Source organism: Chelonia mydas, chromosome 3, assembly GCF_015237465.2.
Source record: "Chelonia mydas isolate rCheMyd1 chromosome 3, rCheMyd1.pri.v2, whole genome shotgun sequence".
Lineage (NCBI taxonomy): Eukaryota > Metazoa > Chordata > Testudines > Cheloniidae > Chelonia > Chelonia mydas.
In genome coordinates, this window is record NC_057851.1 from 109,235,537 (window position 1) to 109,254,359 (window position 18,823).

Genomic DNA, 18,823 nt, shown 5'->3' on the forward strand with positions numbered 1-18,823 from the left:
AAAAGGAAATGGTTATCAAGATAAACATTACTGTTTCTTGATTTTTAAATGAGACTAAGTGTCTACACTGTAAACTTAAGTTGACCTACATTAGGTTGACTTACAGCCATGCAGTAATTACTGCGGGGGGTGATATCCACATTGCCCTTCTTCGGTCAGTGGTGTGCATCTTCATCAGGGGTGCTTCCGCTGACTTAAGAGTGGCAGGCACATGCAGCCCCCCACTGGGAACAGGGCAGCTGCACCAGGCTTATTAGCTCCCCGCTTCTCACCGAGAGCTGGGCTCAGCTCTGAGCACGGCAGCCGACTGCACTCTGGGCACAGAGCTTCCCCCTAAGTGCAGCCATGCCCTCAGTTGGGAGTGGGGAGCCGAGAGTCCGGGTGGCTGCCCCGTTCCCAGTGGGGAGCGGAGAAGCCCAGTACAGCTGTTCCCTTCCTCGTGTAGGGGTGGGGTGCTGAGAAGCGCAGTGCGGATGCCCCATTCCTGGCAGGGAGCTGAGAGCCTGGGCAGCAGCCTGGGCAGAGTGGGGATCCAGGACCCCGGGGTGTAGCATGGCTCCCTGTAGGGAACCTGGATGGCAGCCTGAGCCAGGAGCCTGGGTGGCAGCGGGGCTGAGGAACCAGGAGACAGCTTTCTTGTCAATTTCACGGCCCCAGCAGAGCTGTGAAATTGACAATGACAACCAATAGATGTAAGTAGAGCAGTGTCTGCAGGGGCACTGTGTCACCCTAACTATACCGATATAAGCCCTATGCCTCTCGTGGAGGTAGAGGTATCATGTCAGTGTAGTAGGACACTTACATCGGGAGGAGCAAGGCTGTAGCGTGTACACTGACATAATTAGGTCCACGTAAACTGCCTTACCTTGACCTCACACTTTAGTGTAGAGCAGGCCTCAGTAGTTGTGCGGCTAGTGTCAGATAGTGGAAGAGTGGTAGGTGGCAAACTGGTAGATTATAATATTGTAGTTTAGCATTCGATTGTATCAGAGGGGTAGCCGTGTTAGTCTGGATCTGTAAAAGCGGCAAAGAGTCCTGTGGCACCTTATAGACTAACAGACGGATTGGAGCATAAGCTTTCGTGGGTGAATACCTGATAGATAAACCCTTAATGCTGGAATAGCTGTGTCCACAGTAGGCAATTTTAGCTCTTTAACTGTATCATTTTCTAACCCAATGTAGTTATAGCTGTACAAAAATTCTGTAGGCCAGACCCCAAATCACTGCCTTCATTGGTGAGGGATGTGCAAATGGCCTGCATGCTGGCAGCAACAGCCATTGTGCAAGCATAATGTTTCCAGGAGTGTTTGTGGTGGAGGTGTCAAGTACACTTACGTACAGGCTTAGGTAAGTGTAGTATGCTGGTCCAACTTTTCTGGCCAGTGAACGGTGCGGCACTATAGTCTTGCTGTGCTCTTTTTCACTGACTGAGTTATGGGCACTGCTTTCCGAGCATTTCAGGAATGCAAGGATGAAGATTATGTCTGGCCTCTGCAAGAGGAAAAGTGGTGACAGGCTTTTGTGCATCCAGGTACAATCTAGCCATTAATATATATGATTCTCTGAAACCTAATTTGGTGTTACCTTAGCTCTGAGACTTTCCAGAAAAGACACATAAAAGGACCATTATAATGACATTGTTTTTGCTGCTCTATAAATAAATACAGTGAGTTTTCTTAGAAAGGAAGGCGTAATCCTGCCATGCTATTAATTTTACCATGTTAATTTTATTTTCCTATGCATAGTGTAATATGGTGACATGTTTATATCCTGGTAATGTAAATGTTTCATTTGCAAGGTTATGTACTGTGCAAATGATATACAATGACAAGATAAATATTTTTAAAAGGTTTCCTTTCCCAGATTCTCTCATTTTTCTCTGTTACTTGTAACAGAGGTGTTTTTAAAAAAAAAAGGGAAGGGGATGGGATGGGGGAGAAATCACATGATATACTGGCATTTTATAAATAGCAGATTGGCTTTGGCTGTGGATATGTTTTAATATGAAGCATTGCCAGGTGAACTCATTTCAGTGGGAGTTAGGTACCTAGGGGCTTTTGAAAATTCCACGAGGCACCTATCTGCATCTTTGAGCACCCAAAAACCTGTAAAAATCTGGTCCTAAATCACTTAGGTGCTTGTGAAAAGTTTGTCCTTAATCTCTCAAAATACAACAGAACCTCCTTTTTAAACATCACACTCCCTCTCCCAACCCCTAAGCTATATTTTTTTCTAATTGCACCTGGAGAGCACAAGTATCCTTATGGGTTTCCTGCATGAGTAGTTATGAAGGTAGATCATTATAGTCCTAGCAGAGATAATAAAATAAACTTAAGTAAACTCTCCACTGATAACTGCTAGGGTAAAAAGATAAAGCTAAATGATGTTTTTTAGTCTTGAAAAATTGTTTCCTGTGTGTCCCTGAAAGACATTTCTTCTGTTGTTTGGGTACAGTCTCCTGCTTTTCTCTTACCCAGAAACATTGTAGCATGCTTGGTCTACAGTAGTGGTTCTCTAACTTTTTTTTCCACGGACCAGTTGGGCGGGATAGCTCAGTGGTTTGAGCATTGGCCTGTTAAACCCAGGGTTGTGAGTTCAATCCTTGAGGGGGCCATTTAGGGTTCTGGAGCAAAATTGGGGATTGGTCCTGCTTTGAGCAGGGGGTTGGACTAGATGACCTCCTGAGGTCCCTTCCAACTCTGATATTCTATGAATCTATGAAATTGCTGAGGGTCTCAGCAGACCACTTAATGATCTTTCCAAATGTTGTTAGTACTGTTAGCTAACTATTGTAAAGCGCTTTGGATAAAAGCGCTATATAAAGAAAATTAATAATAATCTTTTTTTGTTCTACAAATAAAACAACACAACTCAAATTTTAATATCAGTAGTCTTACCTTTTTAATGCGATGGATGTGCCCTCCCTCCCCCGCCGCGGCAACCCCCGAGCTGGGGCTGGGAAGGAGGGGGGGGGTCTCTCTCTCTCTCCCCCGCTGTGGCAGCTCCCGAGCTGGGGCTGGGAAGGAGGGGGGGGGTCTCTCTCTCTCTCCCCCGCTGCGGCAGCTCCCGAGCTGGGGCTGGGAAGGAGGGGGGTCTCTCCCCCGCCACAGCAGCCACAGAGCTGAGGCTGGGAAGGAGGGCCGTCTCTCCCCAGCAGCTGTAGCCCTGGAGCTGGGGAAAGTCGCCTCCTTCTCTGGCTGCCGCAGCCCTGCAAATCCCAAATTCCCCCCACCCCCTCTTCTCACCGCACTTCCCCCTATTCCCCCCAAGGCCACCACCTCATTTTACATGTGCATCTTCTTCAGGATCCAGGCACCTAATTAGTGAGCCACACCTGTGCAGCTTCACTGATTAGGTGGGTGGCCCTTCATTCTCTCATGTGCGGCTGCCCAGGCACTTACCTTAGAGGGAACTATCCGCGGACCACCTGAACGGAGCTCCTGGAGCACTTGTGGTCCACGGACCACAGTTGGAGAACCTCTGGTCTAAAGAATTGCTTAGAACTGGCCTCCAGTGTAAAGTACTCGGTGCTTGACAGAGTAAAAGCAATGTTTATTCCAGATCCATATTTTTTGTGTTTGATTTAGCACTCAGAAATGCCTTCCCAGGCCAGTAAGGAAAGGACTGTAATCTAGATTAATATAAGATTTTTTTTAACCTTGTCAACTTTTTTCTGATTTGCATGCCAAATTTAGCATTTTGTTCCTCTTATTTCAGGAGTTTTGCATTACACAAGAAAAGGGCTGGGGGATGTGTGCCATAATGCACAGAAGCAACAGTTCAGTTTTATCCATCCTAGACAATTTCATAGTACAGTCTGAAAAATTTACCTTAGTTCCCTTGTCTTAAAGATTCCTGGCTAATCTGCAATTGCTTTAAGAGCTTCCCAGTGCCTCACTATCTTTAGTATATTCACTTAGTACAGTGTGGTGTCTATCCCTTTTTTCTTCTTTATTTCACTCCTCTTCCAGCTGGCAGATAAAGTTTCAAACTTCTGATAACAAATACTGTAGTCTGAAGTGTGTCCCGTGCTTCACTATTATCTGTGATACTCATAAGATTAAATCCGTGTCCTGTTGATGTCATCATGCTTAGTCTTTGGGCTTCCCAATGTGAACTAGGATGTTTTGAGCAGCCTGAACGTGCTCAGATTTGAATTGAGTGCTTGTGCAATGAATAAAAGTTCTGGGCATTTTGTCCAACCAGCCTCAGTTCTGGGTGTTTAAAAAACAGTACAGCAGGGCAATAGAATGTAGTCTTATGTAAGTGCTAATTATCTTACATTTTGAAGCACGTGCCTAATTGCCTCTTTAAAAACATTGGGAGGGCATAGGTTGGGATATAAACATCTTGATTGTCCCAACAGCAACACATTTGCAGTTCTCACTTATTTTTCTGTTCACTCCGGTTTGTCTAAACATTTAGATATTGTGCAGATACTTCATAGTATTTGTTTAGGGCCATATTCTTCCCTCAGATCCAAAAATTCTATTGCTTTTGTAGCATTGCATGATTAGGTAGGTGTGTATACGTTACTTACCCTCCTTTGAAGCATCAGCTACTGCCATCTGCTTGAGGCAAGAAACTACATGCGCCCTGATTCTCATTCAGGCAGCTTCTGCGTTTTTTATCTCAAGCTAAATATTAGGCTGTTGGAGTTGTAAATTATGTAGTGATAGATGGATGATTCCAAGGGGAATGATGTACAGAAATTGGTAGGTATGATTTGGCCCTTAAATCCATTGTTTAAAATAATATCCGTGTAAAGAATTTTTTAACAGGGCTTCTTACTTTACTACACCTGTCAGCATTCACTTTTTTTTAATGTGCATAATGCATAACTGTAGAAGCTCTTGGCTGTCACATGCAATCCTGCAATTCACTTATCCTGGAGTTGTACTTTTGACTTGTTTAATTCATCTGTGAATTCATAGTAGTACTGAGTACTCCTATGGGAAACTCTCCAAATGTTTTTATAACATCTGTGATATTAATCGGTGAGAATTACAGTGTGCTCTAAATGAAACAAAAACATGAAAAGGGGATTTTGGAGGTTTAAAAAGTAAGTTTTTAGAATCAGGTTGATTCTAATTTTATATATCTGCTTAAAAAGCCCCTTAAAAGTTAGAAGTGTGTGTGCATTTTAGCTAATGAACAATGATCAGTTGCCCAGGACTTATGTAAATAATGGCTAATAACCGTCTTTAATTTATGATATTGAAAAGTAACCATGGCCCAATTTGCAGTCAATTAGAGGTTGTGCAGAGAACCTTCTTATATTTTGGCATTCAACATGGCTAGGTACCAGATAAGAATATTTTGAAATAGGATTGACTTTTTTTCCTCACGTGAAGAATTGAAAATAGCACTTTCAGAAAAGGACACGTTTTTGGAATGAGAAAAACCCAGTGTGTGGCTCATAGATTTCAGAAGATCAGGGCAGCTCTCAGTCATACTTCAAAATGGGGCAGCAGCAGCTTTCCCAAACATAAGCAAAGAAAGTGAGCTGGGCTCACTGCTGCACCTACTCAAACGCTATTGCTCTGGTGGTCTGATTCTCCCTTTGGAGTATACTGATGGCAGAAAGAGCAAAAAATCAGATTTAAAGTTGGCTTAAGTGGCCAGCTAAGGATTTACTGGACATAGAGGAATCCTCCAGTGACAGAAAGCTGGTGTATCTGGCCTATGCTATCCTCCTTCTCAATCCTCTGTGTAAAGGACTTGGACAGAGCCATGCAGCATTCCAGCCATCCCCAGGTGTCAGAACAGATCCTGGGGTGCTGTTGCAGCTAATCATAACTTAAAGCATCCTTAATGCTGCTCTAAATTGCTCTTGGGGACTGAACCACCCCCTAGCTGGCCCAAGGATCACAAGGTGTAAAGATGACATACCACCAGCCAACTCATCTTCACCATCTTTGGGTCCTCTGAGCACAGGTCAGCCAAAACCAAGAACTAGATCCTATAACTTTAACAGTAAAAAAAAAAAAAAAAAAAAAAAAAAAACCTCTTCAAATAAAGTCCCTAGAATTCCTAGATTTCTCTGATTGCTTCAAGTTTTCAGGCAGGTGTAATTAAAGAAAAAATTATGTTCTGGAGTGAACTTTTATTTATCTTTCCCATGTAAAATGGAGCTGAAATAGTGCCTATGGATGAAATAAACCTGTTTTAAAAAAATTTCTGTGCAGTTGGTGCAAGTTAGTGACAGTAATAGACAAAAATAAATTGATGTGTTCCATTACATTAAACTGGGAGGAGAGGTAGATACACTGGAGGGTAGGGATAGGATACAGAGGGCCCTAGACAAATTAGAGGATTGGGCCAAAAGAAATCTGATGAGGTTCAACAAGGACAAGTGCAGAGTTCTGCACTTAGGACAGAAGAATCCCATGCACTGCTACAGACTAGGGACCGAATGGCTAGGCAGCAGTTCTGCAGAAAAGGACCTAGGGGTACAGTGGATGAGAAGCTGGATATGAGTCAACAGTGTGCCCTTGTTGCCAGGAAGGCCAATGGTATTTTGGGCTGTATAAGTAGGGGCATTGCCAGCAGATCGAGAGACGTGATCGTTCCCCTCTATTCGACATTGGTGAGGCCTCATCTGGAGTAGTGTGTTCAGTTTTGGGCCCCACACTACAAGAAGGATGTGGAAAAATTGGAAAACGTCCAGCGGAGGGCAACAAAAATGATTAGGGGACTGGAAACATGACTTATGAGGAGAGGCTGAGGGAACTGGGATTGTTTAGTCTGCGGAAGAGAAGAATGAGGGGGGATTTGATAGCTGCTTTCAACTACCTGAAAGGGGGGTTCCAAAGAGGATGGATCTAGATTGTTCTTGGTGGTAGCAGATGACAGAACAAGGAGTAATGGTCTCAAGTTGCAGTGGGGGAGGTTTAGGTTGGATATTAGGAAAAACTTTTTCACTAGGAGGGTGGTGAAGCACTGGAATGCGTTACCTAGGGAGGTATGCGTTACCTAGGGAGGTGGTGGAATCTCCTTCCTGAGAAGTTTTTAAGGTCAGGCTTGACAAAGCCCTGGCTGGGATGATTTAGTTGGGGATTGGTCCTGCTTTGAGCAAGGGGTTGGACTAGATGACCTCCTGAGGTCCCTTCCAACCCTGATATTCTGTGATTCTGTGTGTGAATGTTCAGCAAATAAAAACAAAAGTAAGTGTATTTTATTTCAGTCCTTGAATGACTGTTTTCTCAGCTCTACTGTATCTTTTTCCCTAGTACAATTGAGGAGATGAAACTGACACTTGGGGACAAATATTGCAGTCCTCACTCTAGCAAATCTACCATTGAGGTTGATGAGAGCTTTGCCTGTATAAGCACTGGGTAAGAGCTGCAGGATAGAGTCCTTAGCTTCTGCAGCTGATATATATGTGAATAAAGAAGCTGTGCTGTAGCCACTTGATGACAGATAAAATCTGTTGAAGTGGGGCTCTTTTTGGACAAACTTCCCATGGGCTCCCCGTCATGGATCTGATGCTATTGGCAGCTGCTTGGGTATCAGCAAAGCCCTGTGCTTAGCACTTTTGTGACAGTACTCCGAACCATAAAGTGAATACAGAAATGAGTGTGGGTGAAGATTAGGTCAAGAAGAGAACAAACAAAGCACATACCAATACACAAGCTGAATCTGAACCGAATTTTACTAATAACTGAGTTGAAGCCATTACAAAGATATTGGGGCTGTGGAGCCAGTTACTGAAGAAATGCAAATGTCTTGCATAAGAACGGCCAGACTGGGTCAGACCAAAGGTCTGTCTAGCCCAGTATTCTGTCTTCTGACAATGGCCAATGCCAGGTGCCCCAGAAGGAATTAACAGAACAGTTAATCCTCAAGTGATCCATCCCCTGTCTTGGTACCATCATCCTAGGTTTCACCCACTGCTAGCAACATGGTACAAATGTGATAGCACATACAGGCTGTATTATTTTTACTGCTTTTGGCCACAGACAGGTCTACAGTTAAGTCTTAATTAAAATTGGTTGTAGACTGTATGAGTCCATTGTCTCTTCTAGTTGTCAAGCAGAATTTTCTTTAAGGCAGCCTGTCTAAAAGATCATGTCATCATTCTAGGTATATATTTCCTTTTCAGTTCAGCTCCTGTGTGTATAGTAGCAACCAGGATTTTTTTAAAGTCCCATATATTTTATCTTCTCTTTACCTGTTAGTTTTTGGTCTGGCTCCCCATTTATTTTAGGTTTCAGAGTAACAGCCGTGTTAGTCTGTATTCGCAAAAAGAAAAGGAGGACTTGTGGCACCTTAGAGACTAACCAATTTATTTGAGCATGAGCTTTCGTGAGCTACAGCTCACTTCATCGGATGCATACTGTGGAAATCGCAGAAGACATTATATACACAGACACCATGAAACAATACCTCCTCCCACCCCACTCTCCTGCTGGTAATAGCTTATCTAAAGTGATCATCAAGTTGGGCCATTTCCAGCACAAATCCAGGTTTTCTCACCCTCCGCCCTCCCACAAACAAACTCACTCTCTTGCTGGTAATAGCCCATCCAAAGTGACCACTGTCTTCACAATGCGTATGATAATCAAGGTGGGCCATTTCCTGCAGAAATCCAGGTTCTCTCACCCCCTCACTCCCCTCCAAAAACCACACACACAAACTCACTCTCCTGCTGGTAATAGCCTATCCAAAGTGACCACTCTCCTTACAACCTGCATGAAAATCAAAGTGGGCCATTTCCAGCACAAATCCAGGTTTTCTCACTCCCCCACCCCCATACTCACACAAACTCACTCTCCTGCTGGTAATAGCTCATCCGAAGTGACCACTCCCCCTACAATGTGCATGATAATCAAGGTGGGCCATTTCCAGCACAAATCTTCAAATCCAGAGTCCAGCGAGAAACTGCTGAATTGGAATTCATTTGCAAATTGGATACTATTAATTTAGGCTTAAATAGAGACTGGGAGTGGCTAAGTCATTATGCAAGGTAGCCTATTTCTCCTTGTTTTTTCCTCCTCCCCCCAGACGTTCTGGTTAAACTTGGATTTATGCTGGAAGTGGCCCACCTTGATTGCCATGCACAGTGTGGGGAGAGTGGTCAGTTTGGATGAGCTATTGCCAGCAGGAGAGTGAGTTTGTGTGTGTGTGGGGGGGGTGAGAAAACCTGGATTTGTGCTGGAAATGGCCCACCTTGATTATCATGCACATTGTAGGGGGAGTGGTCACTTCGGATGAGCTATTACCAGCAGGAGAGTGAGTTTGTGTGAGTATGGGGGTGGGGGAGTGAGAAAACCTGGATTTGTGCTGGAAATGGCCCAACTTGATGATCACTTTAGATAAGCTATTACCAGCAGGAGAGTGGGGTGGGAGGAGGTATTGTTTCATGGTGTCTGTGTATATAATGTCTTCTGCGATTTCCACAGTATGCATCCGATGAAGTGAGCTGTAGCTCACGAAAGCTCATGCTCAAATAAATTGGTTAGTCTCTAAGGTGCCACAAGTCCTCCTTTTCCATTTATTTTAGTATCTTGGACTTATTTTATGTTTAAACTCTAGTTTTTGACAGCTAAAATGTTGTGTACAGACTATCCTTTTTGCCAAAAGAGAGCTGCCTTTGGGTTTTTCCCCGGACTCCCTGAACATCCACTTAACCAAATGTACAGCTACAATTGTGGTGTTTTGGAGAGTTTTATTTCTGGGGTTTTTGTATGAGCAATATCTTTACTGGAGGGTTTTTGTTGTTTTAAGAAACATTTTTGCCATTATAATGCTGTTCAGTCTAAGTGATTAATTTGTTACTGGCGAAGTGCCAGGTATAAAGATAAATCTCTTCCACGTAATTGTTTATCAAGCATTTTAAAAGCAGGAATAGTAGCAGATGTGTGTTTGATAGAATAGCTAAACAGAACATTCCAGCTCCAAAACAAGTGGTGCATATTATTAAAAGCAAATGGTCCTACTGTGTGTGGAAGTCTAGGTTAACTATGGAGAAACAGCCAATAAAAAAAAGAAAGCAGCAGCAAGAAATTCTCTTCCTTTTGCTATTTTTGTTTCAGAGATAATGCGGTGCATGTTTGTACAGTAGCGAGGTGCCTTTTTTACTTCAGAGTTAACAATGTGGTGCCCATTTGTACAGAGAGGTGCTTATGAAAGCAAAATACATTGTGGAAGTTTTCAAAAACAGAGCTTGTCAAAGTTTAGAAACATTGTAATATGTAAATAACTTGCAGTGAAGTTTACTTGACTCAGTGGCTACTAAAAAAGCAAATACAGTGAATAACACTTTAACATTTTAAACCAGAAGAATTAAAACAGAGTCCATGCAACAAAGGCAAAAATACAAATACTGTATTAATGGATTAAATTATCTTTAATTGAATTGAATGGGTAGCTCTAATGGAGTGTGAAATATTGGTGTGACATACTCATATTTGCCTGCCCCTCATTGACACTTACTTGAATATTTAATATGGTAGCTACAGATTCTGGGCATCATGTGGTCAAGAAACTGATTATTTATATTATATGATATTATACTATCTATCTATGTCCTTACATGACGCCCATCCTGATAGTGTCTGAGTGTCTGACAAACATTAATGAAGTGATCCTCGCAACACCCTGTAATGTGGGAAAGTATTATAATCCGATTGTTATCGATGGAGAACTAAGACATAGTGGCTTGCCCAAGGTTGTACAGAGAGTCTGTTAACAGCCTGAAACTGAAACCAGAACTCCTGAATTCCAATCCAGTGCCTTAACGCAAACCCATCCTTCACATTTTGAAGTACTGGTGTACACCTAGGAGACTATACAAATTAGTTTGTGAAGTTTGATAAGCAGTAGATTGAACAAATGGAATAACTGAAAGTGCTGCGTGTTAGAAAAATGGTACAAAAGTTTATTTGTAATCTGAATCCTCCCAAAAGGTTTTGAGTGAAAATATCTAAATTAACTGCTGAAATCCCAGAAACTATGATTCTGGATATTTTATGCTGTTTACGTACACTTGTACAAGAGTCTTTTAAATTATCTTTTTGTTATCCATCAATTACAGTATTTCAAGAAAAAAACTCATAATTCTGGATGATATTCTACCACCATATATAAATGAGACAGAGCCCTATGGTAATGTTATCTGCTGAAAGATAGAGTACTGTAATACTTGTGAGCGCACTGCTGGGGAGAAACCTCACAAGCTCATTTTTGTAGTCACTCAGGTGTAGCCATATGTCTCCAAAGATAAATATGTGAACCTGGACTAACTGTAGTGTTGGTAGTCTGAAAGTGTGAATTGAGTACTGGAGAATTATGTTCTGTTAGTTGCACTTTTTATTTTGTTTTTGTTTTTTGTAGGTAGAATCTTGTAGACAGGAAATTATTTTATTCCGTTCTTCCCCGAAATAGTGAAGATGAAGGATTGTCCCTTTTCTGCATGCATCCTGATTAACACGCAATACAGAATATCACTGTATGGGTAATTGAATGATACGGGTGGGGAAAAGTACAAAAAGACTTCCAAATTAAAACCAGACAACTGCCATCAGTAGATAAATCTTTGGGCAATAATGCATATACTGACCTACCTCAGGAGACTCGAACAATAGTTGACTCTTAAGAACGTAAGAATGGCCATACTGGGTCAGACCAAAGGTCCATCCAGCCCAGTATCCTGTCTTCCAACAGTGGCCACTGCCAGGTGCCCCAGAGGGAGTGTGAACCTAACAGGTAATGATCAAGTGATCTCTCTCCTGCCATCCATCTCCACGCTCTGACAAACAAAGGTTAGGGACACCATTCCTTAACCATCCTGGCTAATAGCCATTAATGGACTTAACCTCCATGAAGTTATCCAGTTCTCTTTTAAACCCTGTTATAGTCCTAGACTTCACAACCTCCTCAGGCAAGGAGTTCCACAGGTTGACTGTGCACTGAGTGAAGAAGAACTTATTTTTATTTGTTTTAAACCTACTGCCCATTAATTTCATTTGGTGGCTCCTAGTTCTTATATTATGGGAACAAGTAAATAACTTTTCCTTATTCACTTTCTCCACACCACTCATGATTTTATATCCCTCTATCATATCCCCCCTTAGTCTCCTCTTTTCCAAGCTGGAAAGTCCTAGCCTCTTTAATCTCTCCTCATATGGGACCCGTTCCAAACCCCCAGTCATTTTAGTTGCCCTTTTCCGAACCTTTTCTAATGCCAGTATATCTTTTTTTAAGATGAGGGGACCACATCTGTATGCAGTATTCAAGATGTGGGCGTACCATGGATTTATAAGAGGGCAATAAGATATTCTCCGTCTTATTCTCTATCCCTTTTTTAATGATTCCTAACATCCTGTTTGGTTTTTTGACTGCCGCTGCATACTGCGTGGACGTCTTCAGAGAACTATTCATGATGACTCCAAGATCTCTTTCCTGATTAGTTGTTGCTAAATCAGCCCCCATCATATTGTATGTATAGTTGGGGTTATTTTTTCCAATGTGCATTACTTTACATTTATGCACATTAAATTTCATTTGCCATTTTGTTGCCCAATCACTTAGTTTTGTGAGATCTTTTTGAAGTTCTTCACAGTCTGTTTGGTCTTAACTATCTTGAGCAGCTTAGTATCATCTGCAAACTTTGCCACCTCACTGTTTATCCCTTTCTCCAGATCATTTATGAATAAATTGAATAGGATTGGTCCTAGGATTGACCCTTGGGGAACACCACTAGTTACCCCTCTCCATTCGGAAAATTTATAATTTATTCCTACCCTTTGTTCCCTATCTTTTAACCAGTTCTCAATCCATGCAAGAATCTTCCCTCTTATCCCATCACAACTTAATTTACATAAGAGCCTCTAGTGAGGGACCGTGTCACTTCTTTACTAACTCTGAGAAATTACTGCCTTTGGAACAGAGAGGCTTATCCATAGGAGAATTTTGCAATAGGGCATTCAGTTTCTGTGCATGAGAACATCAGTAGCCCCTAATGTAGACCATTTGATTTCTGATGTGAAATCTTTCACAGATGCTTATTAAATGTTTGTTTCTGTTTTTGCTCAAAAGACTTCATATTTATTATTTGTGTTCTGATAGTATGAACAGACCCAATCTGCATTGTGTCCCCACTGTGCAAATATATGGTTAGAGTTTATGTATAACAAGTAATACATTAAACTCTCCAATAGCATATTGTGTTTCATACAGAAGTATCATTACATTATCAAAGGCTGTTATGAAACATTTTAGTCTTTCTTTGTTACATTGCATACTGTATCTAAATAATTATCCAAAATATCACATCCTCCTTGTTAAAGCTTGACAGCTCTATATATCAGTGAACCTTAAGGTGTAACTCATACGTGATATAATTACTCTATTCCTGTTCACCCGCTAAGATGTCTTGCACATATTCAAATGTTGTGGAAATGTGTTTTTCAGATTATTTTTTGCTGTTGCAGGCCTCCCCAATATGTCCCTTTTCCTCTGCTGTTTCTTCTTAAATCATCCATCAATAATAATAAAATATAACAATGTATGGCTGTATCCAGGAAGGGATTAAATTACAGTATCAGATTCATCAGTATTAGTAATACATAACTTCACAAAATGCTGTGTAAAAACAAAATATAATAAAGCAGAACCACCTTGATTATACAAATGTCAGAGGACACTAAAGCTAATTGAGGCCCATTCTGTATAAACTTAACTTTGTAGAGAATCATTTATCCTGAGGATGTTTGTGGCATAGGGGTCGCATAAAAAAAGCTTCAGGGCAACTTGTGGGAGTAGGAACATGAGCTACATTAGCAGAGTATAAGGTGAATGTTGCCAACTCTTCTGGTTTTTAGCACCAGTTTCATATTGTTTGATACTGTTCTTACAGCTTCAGCTGCTGGAATTAAGTGATTATTAAATATCATGAGATATTCATGTAAAGTTTCTAGCCCTCATGGTTGCAGAGAAAAGCTTGAAAACAAAAAATGAATGTACACTAAAGGCTCAGAAACCAGAAGATAAATAAAAATAAAAAATTATTAAAAAAAAAATCTTATTCTTAAATTGCTGATTCTTGCTGGCCTGACTTTTTTTGAACTTTTGGCTTGGCCATACTCTAAGGTGCGATGAAGAATGAAAACTAGAGATGTCATGTGGATGGTCAGAATTGTGCAGAGCCTTGATGGCGATGATGCTGAATTCTTTGAGTGAGGGTCCCTATCTGTATTCCATTGCGGGTGCACATTTGCTCCACGAGTCTGACCTAGGAAGATTTTTGCCAGGAGTGTCCATTGGTCCATGCATGCACAGTTCCCCCCCACCCCTCATGCTTCAGACTAAAGCATGTGGCAGCACAGACTGACCACCTCCCTTGTTCCCGTCCACCGCCCCAGGTGTGAGAAAGACACTCTAGTGTTCAGCACTTGATTCCTTCATGGATTTATATGTAAATAATTAAGTCAGTTTGCTTAGTTAGGATAATAGTTTTAATAGTCATTTAGTACAGTTAGATTTAGGGGTATTCCCCCAACCCCCAATCCATTCTCTTCAAGATGATTATGCCCTAGAACCCAGGCTTTAAAAATTGTGCCTCTTTCCACCAATCCTTCCTGATCAGCAATGACCACGTCTGCTGCCTCTGCAGCCTTCCCTCCAAGTGCTCAATTTGCCAGTCTTTTCCCTCAAGAGCCCATGAGGCACATAAGTACTGATTGTGGAGGTTCCTCGTCGACAAAGCAGTGAAACCTCGGTCTGATCTGGGCCCGAAAGACCCCCCCCACACACACACTGGACATTGGGCTGCGGGGTCACAGAGTGCTCCACCAGGCTCTGTGGCCTCCATTACTGCTTCTGGGAGGGGTAGGAGTAACTCCTCCTTCTCCCTCCAAATAAAAACATGGGGAAAATTCACTCGCCAGAAGAGGGATAAAATTCTATCTGTCTGAACCCTCTCCTAAGAAGGGAACCTCCTCTTACAAATCCACTGGGACTTTGCTTTGCAATATCACAACAGCTATTTTCAGAGCCTGGTACCAAAATCTCAGCTTCAAAAGGAAAGTCTGCTGCGAAACTGGCACCATCGGTTGCACCAGTACCATCCAAGACACCGTTGAAGGAAAAAGCATTGTCTGCATCTGAAACCTACAGTATCAGGATGTTTTACTAAGGAGTCCTCAGCACCAAGACCTATTTCTAAGCTGTCTCTGACTGTGTAGCCAGAGAGGAACCCTTTCCCCCCTCATTAGAGGACAAATACATCACTTAACAAGACATCCTTGTCATGCAGGATCCTTTTGGGCCCTATCGTCTCTAGAGAAATTCTGACTTCATCTATTCAGGAGTGTCCTTCCCCTAGACCTTCTGCAAGTCAAGGTCTCACTAAACTGAAGGTACTGTGTCTGTCTGTCTGCAGAAACTCACCCTCCAATATCTACTCTTCGCAGAGATACTAAGCATCTGGTACCATTGGACCACCCAGGGAACACAATCCCACCTTTTCATCTGAGGACTCAGAAACTGGTGAAGGAATGTCACCTTCCCCACTGACGTGCAAGCTCTCAGTCCGGAAAGGGTGTCCAGAGTCTCATGGGCTCCACTGAGATCTCAGCAAGTAGTTTAAGCTCTACAGGAACATTGGTACCCTAAGGCTTGGGGACGACCCTAACCCCCATTTGACCCCTTCCACTGGCCCTACTGGCATACATCTGTTGCATCAAATTAACATGTTCTAGAAGGGACTTGCATCATGCCTCTCTTTACATGGAGGAAGTAGAACCTCCTCACGAGACAACGGAGGAGGAGGAGGAGCCGGAGGAAGCTCCTGAACCACTGATCTGTCAGGGTCCTCGTTGTCATACCCAGATGAGGCAATTACATGTGCCTCACCTTCTCTGCCTGATGATTTCAGGAATTACTAAAAAGGGTAGCAGAAAAGCTCCAAATCACATTAGAGGAAGTGCAAGAAGTCCTTCTTCTCCATCGAACTCTTAGACATGTTACAGAATGTGGGACCCAGCAGAGTAGCCTTGCCTATTAATGAGGCCATCATGGAACCACCAGGGGTGGTCTTGCACATGCCAGCCACATGTGCTTCTACCCACAAGAGAATGGAGAAATAATATTTTGCCAAGCAGCTAGAATTTTTATGTACTCACCCAACTCCAAATGCACTGGTGGTCCAGGCAGCATCGGAGAGAAGCAGAGACTAGACAAGAGCAGAGACTAGACAATTGTCTACCCCTTCTGACAAAGAAGCTAAGTGTTTCGACTTTTTCAGTTGAAAAGTCTTTTCCACCAGCCTGCAGTTCAGAATAGCAAATTGTAAGGCACTAACGGCCAAGTACAATTTTGTGAACTACAGTAAATTCACAGAATTCTCAATTAAAATCCCACAAGAATTTAGAGGACAGTTTGAAGTGCCCATCAAAGAAGGAAAGCTGATTGCAAGATCATCGCTGCAGACCGCACTTGGTGGAGCTGATAAAGCCTCCTATTCAATGGCCACCGCAGTCCTCTGGGTTCCTGAGAGAAGTCCAGTCCATGGTACAGTCAGGCCTGCTGACAGCAACTCCGGGGCCCAGGGCAGAACAGTCAATGGGCCCCCACTGGTGCCCAGTGAGGTGCTGGCTCTTCCGGCATGGCCAGGGCTTCCACATTCCTGCCCGGCTGCCTTTGCCACCGGAACCAACCCGCACATGACTAGGAGCATAGGCGCCGACTTCCAGATTTCCTGGAGGGTGCTTGACCCTCTGCTCCATCCTAGGCCCGTTCCCCCAATGCCCCACCCGCACCCCACCTCTTCCCACCCCTGTTCCACCCCCTCCCCTGAGGGGGCCACGATCTAAAGGTCAGGTCATGTGTCCCCGTCCCTTCCCCCCTCCCTGTGCCCAGCCCAGGGCCACCGCGCTCTCCCTGTCCCAAGTTACCTGCAGGGTGGGGGGGACTTTGTCCTCCTGCTGCGCCTCTTCCCTCCTGGCACGTTCTGTCGCTCTCCCTGATGGGCAGGAGCCCAGGCGGGGAGCAGGAGGGAGCCACTTTTTACGCCGGCCCCTCCCGGTCGCTGCTCTGCAGCACTGCCCAGCAGCTGCCTGAGAGTGCCTGGCTGGGGAGGAGGCAGCTTTCGCTCCCTGCCCGGTTCAACTTCCGGGGACCCTGGCGCCCAGGCAGGGAGCAGAAGTCCCCTCCTCAGCCAGGCTGTCTCTCAGGCAGCAGCCGTGCAGGGCTGCAGAGCAGCATCTCAGCGGCTGTAAGGGGCTGGTCCTGCCCCTTCCACTCCCGTCATCTGGGCCATGTGTCGCCCAGGCCCACCCCGCCTCTTCCTACCCCCCGCTCCTCCCCCTCCCCCCAGTGCCTCCAGCACGCCACCAAACAGCTGATGGCAGCAGGCGGGAGGCACTGTGGGGGATTGGGATGAGCTGATTGGTGAGGCCTACCGCTGGAGGCGGGAGGAGGGACCCACTGGTGGGTGCTCAGCACCCACTCGCCACCTATGCGTTGGAGCCCTGCTGCCCACCCGGGCCCTTTTAAATTGACTGGGCCCCTGTGCAATTGTCCTCTTTGCCAGCCCCCTCCCCCTCCCATTGGTGGGCCTGGGTAGAGGACTTGCCTTTTGAAGGGAGCAGTCTCTTTAGTGAGAAAAGGGTAAGTCCCTGCACTGGCTAAAGGATTCTTGGGTAACCTTCCATTCAACCATGATTTATATACCAGCACCCAAGAGAAAGTTCCACAGACCACAACCATACAGGCAAAGACCTGCTTCCTTCCCTTTCTTCTACCACAGAATCTACGAGCCTCCCAGGAAGCATGAAAGGCTTCAGAGAACTAGACAGACTGCTCCTCTGCTTCAACATTCCAAACCCAAGCGTCTGCAAGGAAACAATACAGACAGTATTGCTGAGAACTGCCAACCAACTCTACTGCCAAGTTTATCTGCCAGTACTCAATTTGGGGGCCATCTAATCCATTTCCGTAACAAGTGGCGGGACATCCTATCTGACAGATGGGTCCTCAACATTGGTCACATAGAGTTCCTGTCCCTCATCCAGGACCACTCTCACTAGGAAATGCTATTTCAGGGAAATAACTTCACTTCTCTATCTGGGAGCCATAGAACCCATACTTCCTCAATACCAGGAAAAATGATTCTATCCAATCTAAGAGAGTATGGAGACCTATCCTAGATCTGACAACTCAGTGTCTACGTCAGGGGTGGGCAAACATTTTGGCCCAAGGGCCACATCTGGGTATGGAAATTGTGTGGTGGACCATGAATGCCACAAAATTGTGGTTGGGGTTCAGGAGGGGGTGAGAGCTCTGGGGTGGGGCCAGAAATGAGGAGTTTAGGGTGTGGGAGGGGGCTGGGGCAGGGGGTTAGGGTGTGTGGGCGTGATGGCTCTGGCTGGAGGTGCAGGCTCTGGGGTGGGGCTGGGGATGAGGGGTTTGGGGTGCAGGAGGGTGCTCCAGGTTGGGACTGAGGGCAGGAGGGGGATCCTGGGTGGGGCAGGGGTTGGGGTGTGGGAGGGGGTGAGGGCTCCAGCTGGAGGTGCAGGCTCTGGGGTGAGGGCAGGTGTTTGGGGTGCAGGAGGCTTCACCAGGCTGGTATAGAGGGGTTTGGAGGGTGGGAGGCGGATCAGGGCTGGAGCAGGGGGTTGGGGCCCGGAAGAGGGTCGGGATGCAGGCTCCGGGCAGCACTTACCTCAAGCAGCTCCCGGAAGCAGTGGCATGAGCTTCCTCCAGCTCCAACACGGAGGCGCGACCAGGTGGGTCTGCGTGCTGCCCCATCTGCAGGTGCCGCCCCTGTAGCTCCTATTGGTCGCAGTTCCCAGCCAATGGGAGCTGCGGGGGCGGCGTT

At 44.6% G+C, this 18,823-nt stretch overlaps 1 protein-coding gene across 5 annotated transcripts in view; it reads left to right on the top strand.

The window, feature by feature from the left end:
* The window catches only part of UST (uronyl 2-sulfotransferase), a 312,291-nt gene that overhangs the window by 99,280 nt on the left and 194,188 nt on the right, over positions 1-18,823 (top strand). The window lies entirely within an intron of this gene.